General features: G+C 42.9%; 1 non-coding gene across 1 annotated transcript; it reads right to left on the bottom strand.

Moving 5' to 3' along the window:
- Window positions 1-886: 886 nt before the first annotated feature.
- Window positions 887-960, bottom strand: trnat-agu (transfer RNA threonine (anticodon AGU)). Its single transcript has one exon. It is a non-coding gene; the product is annotated as a tRNA-Thr (tRNA).
- Window positions 961-6,911: the final 5,951 nt, after the last annotated feature.

Genomic DNA, 6,911 nt, shown 5'->3' with positions numbered 1-6,911 from the left:
ATGGTAAATGCTTCAAGTATCAAGCAAGTAGGTGGAGAATGTTCAAAACATACCTTCTGAGCATATGGTATAACACCTTCACGATAAATATAGTCAACCAATCTACGTAATGGGGTGATGAACAAAAGAAACGAAGTAGTGTGGCCGAGCGGTCTAAGGCGCTAGATTAAGGCTCCGGTCTCCAAGGAGGTGTGGGTTCGAATCCCAGCACTGCCAGCATATGTGTAGATATTTTGGTTGGAGTATTAAAGTAAATTCCCAAATGTTTTGCTGTATAAGATGTAACAATGATAAATCATCGTGACGAAGATCCAGTATTGCTGCCTGCGTCATTGATAACACTGCGGAGCCACAGAGCACTCCAGTTTGGGCGGGATGTGCAGTGGTCACTTGGGGTTCGTGGCGTTTGCTGATCGAGCATTGTGGGTGTAAATATATTTAACAGCTGTATGTACTCTCGCTCCTTTCTGTAACGACATCTCTCCGGTTTTCATGAAGTATGCAGCCAACAGGTCGGAATTCGATTGGAATGAAATTTGAAGCGTGATGTGAGATCGTTTCTCATTAAGACCAGGGCAAGTTCATAAAGCAGGCCACGGCCGCGTTTTTCAAACGATTGTCAAAGTAAACCAACACTACACTGTAGAAATGCGATACAGAGGTAAACAATCTTCTCAGAAATATCACCTATTTGATCCGTCGTCCTGTTTTTTTTTTGCCCGGCAGACAATATCAAACTTCCAAAGTTTTCAAGCACTATGTTTGACATATGCACTGCATTTTTGTTCCATTCCTGTTTGTGACATTGATCTTTGTGATTACAGGAGCAGTGCAATTTGCAATGTGCAGTTTATTCTGAAATTTGGCAATTCGCTCCATAAACTAAAGGCTCCGCTGGGAGTTGAACCCAGGATCTCCTGTTTACTAGACAGACGCTTTGACCAGTTAAGCCACGGAGCCCTTGCGATGGCCAGCATCTGTCATAATAAGACTGTGAGGCTGAGATAAATCAAATTAGACCGTATTTAGAGACTTACCCCGAGTGCAGTTTGCATGCATAATATCGGCTCCTGCTCTCTCCACAGCTCATTTGTTTTCAAGACATTTCTCCAAGTCCGACACTTAGCCGGTAGGTAGCGGATGATCCACGATCCGTGAATCTTCATAAGAAGTGTGGAAGTGTGCACGGACAAACAATGATCTGTTTCCCAGCATGAACTCTCCATGACGCTGGCTTTCCCTCGCCTTTTTTTTTTCCGAAGTAATGACGCAAATGTTAACTTTTCAGATTAAACACGTTTTGATCAACATTGTAGGTGGTTTTCATTCAATCCTGTGGTCGTCGTGGCTCTCTAAGCTAGAAAGGTAAAACCAATACCCTTGTTTTAAAAATGAATACCAAAGTTGAAGCTGGGGAAGGTCCATTCAAGATTCAGTCTCGAAAGCAGCTAAACATTAGACGGTATAGACATGAGAACTAATCCCGCTAACCAGAATGGAGAGACCTGGGGGAAAAAGAGCTCCAGCTATCTCTGACATATCTATCTGTTTGCTATTTTTCAGCAAAAGAGATAAAGCCGAATGATTGGGCAGAAGAAGTTCTTCTGGAACACCTTTTTCTTACCGCCCATCAAGGCGCTGCCCTTTAGGACAGCAATAAAGATCCTGCATCTCTGTCTGTCCTTATTCTGACAGGATTCTGCCTCTGCTGTACGGCGCCAAGTTCTCTTTGGTCTCCCATGTCTTCTCCGATCTTCAGGGATTCAATGAATCGGAATTATTGGGTATGTTTTCCTTATACAGAGAGAACCGAAATAAGTACGTATTGACGATTTTGGAAAATTGGACATTGTCAGCTACCATGAGAATTGTTTTGAAGTTCGTTAAGCAGAATGAAGGAATAAAAGTGTCTAAATTTGCTGATAACGCTCGGCTACATGTTAATGTGTGCATGGAAGACGGCGCTCGGGCACTTCAGCAGCAAATAGGAAAGTGAAGTGAAAAGTGCTGCCCGGCAGATGGGTTGTAACTCGCACCATGTTGGGAATCGCGTAGCGTTATTGGAAAGGCCGGAGATTGAAGGGCACGACTTCTGGAGTCAGAGATAAACATTTACTTTTCCCGGTGATGTCATTGAGCGTCAGAGAAAAACAAAATCAGAATCTGTGAATGGTGCGTACATGCATGGCAAAAGCCGAGTTATATACTGATAACTGTACAATGACTTAAAACGTCTGACCGATCTGACTCCGGAATCCACCGACATTCTATCCATTTGAACCTCGTGATTATCGATAAAAAGTTCTAGAGTCCTACAATCTCTCAATCAATTACTATCTGTAACGTTGTATTTCTTTTATGTAATTGAGAAGGTCGAGAAAGCATACTAATTCCTCCTCTCACTCTTCTGTAGGGTGATCTCTGTCATGCAGTACGGGAGGAGAACGCAAAAGCAGAGATTTACACGAATTTTGATAGATATCTCTGCATTAGATTACAGAAGAATGTGAGGGTTCCCTGAAACGAAACCGCTCGCAGGTAGATGCAGCAAGGTGTAACAAAGGCAAACTTCATAATGTCTGTTTGGCATAGTGTTGGAGTTCAGGAATATGAAGCATTAAATCCAGTGGTGTGCCGTGGTGCCCCTATAATAGCTGTATTACTCTCCACAATGGCGGAACTCTCACTAATGCAGTCTTTACGAGCAGCTGAAACAGTTCACAAGAAATTCACTAGATATTTCCTGGTTTGACAACGTTCATCTGTCAGTAACGTATGAAATTAGTCGATTTTTTTGTTGGAGAGGAGGAATTTAGCCAAGTAAGTGATCAACTTATCGAAACATATACGATCCAATAGAAAATTACAGGTTAGATGCTTCCGGTTTGATTGATTTTATCTCCGGACTTAGTGAATAAAATCAAATTTCAATATTGAGAACTAATGGAAACAGGAAGATCTCCTCGCACTTAACTTTAATCTCTGCAGTTCTCAGTGCTGAGCGTTCTGCAGGTTGGATCTTTAGGAAAATGGAACTACGAATTCTCCCATTTTAGTAAGTTCCCTGGGGTTTTCTCTCAGATGAATCAATAGAATAAGTGGTACTATTTAATGACTGTGCATTGTGACATTCGGGGAAAGTTTCGCGAAGGAGGTGTGGCTTCTACACCTGTACCACTCGCTACTTGCTTGCCAAGGCAATGGCGGACCTGTTGAACATAGTGCCAGAGATTATACTGAGGTAAATGCATTGTATGGCGTTCCATACAGCGTTCTCCGTATCAGCCCGTGGGCAGCACAACCTTTGTCCTGGTTCGTGCGGCTACCGACTGCGCGATTTTGTTCATCGTCACATTAACCTTTGACCACCTTGTCGCAATAAGTTGTCAGAGTCCGATTACCAACGTCGCCTGTATTTTACTTATAGCTGCACGAATCAACATTTTCTCTGAGAAATATATTTTTACAAAGCCTGAAAACTGTGTGGCACTTTAATTTCTTTCGTTTTTGTTATATTCATACTCAGGATATTCAGAATGAAAGCTCAAAAATCAGCTTATAAATGGGATCAATGAAACATATCACAATAAACAAAATCTGTCACAGTTGTTTATCTTTTTTTCCCGTCTGTCTTTATTCGCAGGATCCGGCAACAAAGGTTAAGTGGGTGGGTGCATTTCAGTTACTGCGCGTCCACGCACTCGTGCAGCTCAGAGGGAACAGTGCTGAGTACAAAGAATTGCACTATGAAAGCTGCGGTGACAGGTTTGTCAGCAATCTGCAGTCTGATCTGTGTAAAGAGCGTTCTATTGTACTTCACGTGCGATTTCTGAGAAACCGGCCAAAAACATTTTCTTCTGGGCTGCCTTCAGTGATGGCATATTACTTTATTTATTACGTGTGACGACTGTTCTTTTTGAAGAACGTTACAATTTAGTGACTGTCTTCCTCATGTGCGTTACATCGAAACATAGAAAGAGAACAGTGTAGCACAGGAACAGGCCACGATGTTGTGCCGAAGCGTCTGAAGAGTAAATTTTTAAAAAAGCAAAAATAATCCCTCCTGCCTGCACAATGTCCATTTCCCTCCATCTTCCTCAAATCCATGTGCCTATCTAAATGTCTCACGGAAGCCTCTAATACATTTGCCTCTACCGCATACAGGGCAGGGCATTCCGGGAGTCCACCACTCTCTGAGTCAATAACCTTACCCTTCACATCGCCTTTGAAAAAACCCGCTCACACCCACAATGCATGCCCTGTGGAATTAGACATCTGTGCTGGAGGAAAATGATACTTCCTGTATCTAATCTATCAATGCTTCTCATAATCTTATAAACCTCTATCAGACCTCCCCTCGCCTCCGCTGCTCCAAGGGAAAAGTTCAAGCTTGTGCAGCTTTCTCATGATAGCGCATTCGTTCTAAACGAGACGGCACCCTGATAAACCTGCAAAACCTCAACATCCTCCCTACAGTGACATGACCAGATTTGCATACAATACTCCATATGTGGCTTAACTAGGGTTTCAAACAATTTGCAGCATAATCTCTTGACTTTTGAGTTCTATGTCCGATAAATAAAAGTAAGCATTTTCCATAAGCCTTCTAAAGTACGCTATCAACCATTGTGTGCATCGTCATGGTAAGATGAACTTGGACCTCAAGATCACTCTCTGCTCAGCAACACTGTTAAGGGCATTGCCCTTAAATGTATACTGTCTTCTTACATTTTTCCTACCAATTTGCAATATCTCACAGTTATCTGTATTAAAGTCCGTCTGCCATTTCTCTGCCCATATCTGCAGCTAATCGATGTGTTCTTTGCCACTCTTCTACTCAAACCACAGCTGTCAAGTCTTGGTATCATGCACAAACTTACTGACCCATCCATCTACATTTTCATCCGGGTCATTTATATACATGACAAACAGCACAGGTTCTGCTGAAGGCCAATCACACCCTTCAGCTACTGCCCTCTGTCATCTATGTGCAAGCCACTTTTGAATACAAACAGCCAATTCACTGTGGATCCCATGCATTCTAATCTATGGGATTACCCTCCAATGAGGGACTTTGTCAAACACTAAATTCCATATAGACAATGTCCACTGCGCCACTCACATCAATCCGTCTCTTTACCTTGTTAATAAACTCAAGAAAGTTGGTAAAGCACGACCTGCTTGCTCTCGCCATTTAGGCCATGGGTTTCCAAAGAGTAATATATCCTAACCCCTACACTTCTCTTCATCATTACAAATAAACTATTTTGTTCTTTGCCTTGTCGGTTTTCAGGGCTTCCATCACCGTGCCATTGGCTTCCTCTCGAATTTCTCTGCATTCAACTATGAGAGTCCCTGGTGGAGACTCAGGAACACCGTCACCCCACACCGATATGGAAACAAGTCCCTTGCACCACTCCTGGTCAGGCCTCTACACTTTATGCTGTTCGACCGGGTGACACGACCGACAGCGAAGACACAAGGTCCCGTCTCCACCCACATAGCGATTCGGGTCATTTAGACACGCAAGCCTCCAAACCCTACTGCGAGGATGTATGCTTCTTGGAGGACTAGAGAAAATTTCGCCGCAATAGAGAAGGACACTTACCAGAATCTTGCCTTAGCCGCCTCTCTCTCTTATGAAGGCTCTTGAGCAGTCTCGGCACCCAACTTACAATATAGCTGCACCCATAATCACCACGCTGCTCAAATCACACACAACAATTGCCAAGTGCCTAAATGCATAAATAATCTTGAGTTCTGCAAAATGGCAAAAAAAAACCCTGCCTATTTTGCTTTTTGTCAATCTGACGCTTACTCACGGCAAGCAACGTCTCCCGCCATTTCAAGCGCAGCAAGACTGTTTGCACTAGGAAGACTAGTTTATGGAAGGATTTGAGAATGTCATTTCATTCAAAGGCTTAACTGGGATTTGATGTGAAAAGGGGAAATACTGCAACTCAAGAGACGGTGGGCTAATTGATTCTGTTTCCAATTTTATTTTATTCCATGCGGAATTTGTAACAAATCTCGAATGTATCGTCAACGTGCAGCAAGCTGTTGCAGACAACAGCAGGCACTGTACTCCCACGGTAAACTGCTGACGGAATGTTTCCTGGAACGGTACTAGTGCTGGAGAAGAGTTGGATCTTGATGCCCTCAATAGGAAGGGAAAGCTGCGCGACTCTTTGTAAAACTAAGTGAAACTGTGCTGCATTATCTGAAATTGTTGCCATCCAACTGTCTGTGAAATGCAATGAAGGAATTGGTGCCGTATTATTATCTTTGTCGGTTAAAGAAAGAGACACAGCGGAGAAAAATGTGTGTGTTTAAAAAATGCAATTTTTTTTTTCAACAGTTTTATACTTCTGCACTGAAGAGTGCTCCTGTGAGCTCTGTGGTGCAAAGGTTAGTATGTTAGCCTTCAGCTCCTGAGTGATCAAGGTAATGGTTAAAGAGTTGTGGTTTCAAGTAACACGAGAGGCAGTATTTTCCCTCAGCCGTTACAATGATAAACCTGTTATATTTTGTGTGTCAAATTACATGACATGACAGTGGAGTACCTAGAAATCCAGGACATGGTTTGAAAAGTCGAGACAAATTTCGAAGTAAAGTTACTATCAAAGTTCGCATCGGCCGCTATATATAGCCCAGAAATGAGTAGTCTTCTCCCTGCAGATGCGTACAGATGTTTGCCATTTCTATATTTCAGGGAACAACGGTACTCTTCCCCTCGGAATCTGTCGCCCCAGAAATACACAAGTACACCGTTTACCGGCTATCCATTCCATACATAAACCCATGAATGAAAAACAAAATCTGCTTAAAAGACAACAGGAAAACGAGCGCTGCCGAAATATTTCTGCGGCGGAGCAATTACCTCTCAATACTGCTGGCTGCTGGCGTGGTGG

Source organism: Mobula hypostoma, chromosome 3 (genome assembly GCF_963921235.1).
Source record: "Mobula hypostoma chromosome 3, sMobHyp1.1, whole genome shotgun sequence".
In the NCBI taxonomy this organism is placed as follows: domain Eukaryota; kingdom Metazoa; phylum Chordata; class Chondrichthyes; order Myliobatiformes; family Myliobatidae; genus Mobula; species Mobula hypostoma.
Note: the sequence above shows the minus strand (reverse complement) of the source record. Positions and strands in the feature narration are given on the sequence as shown.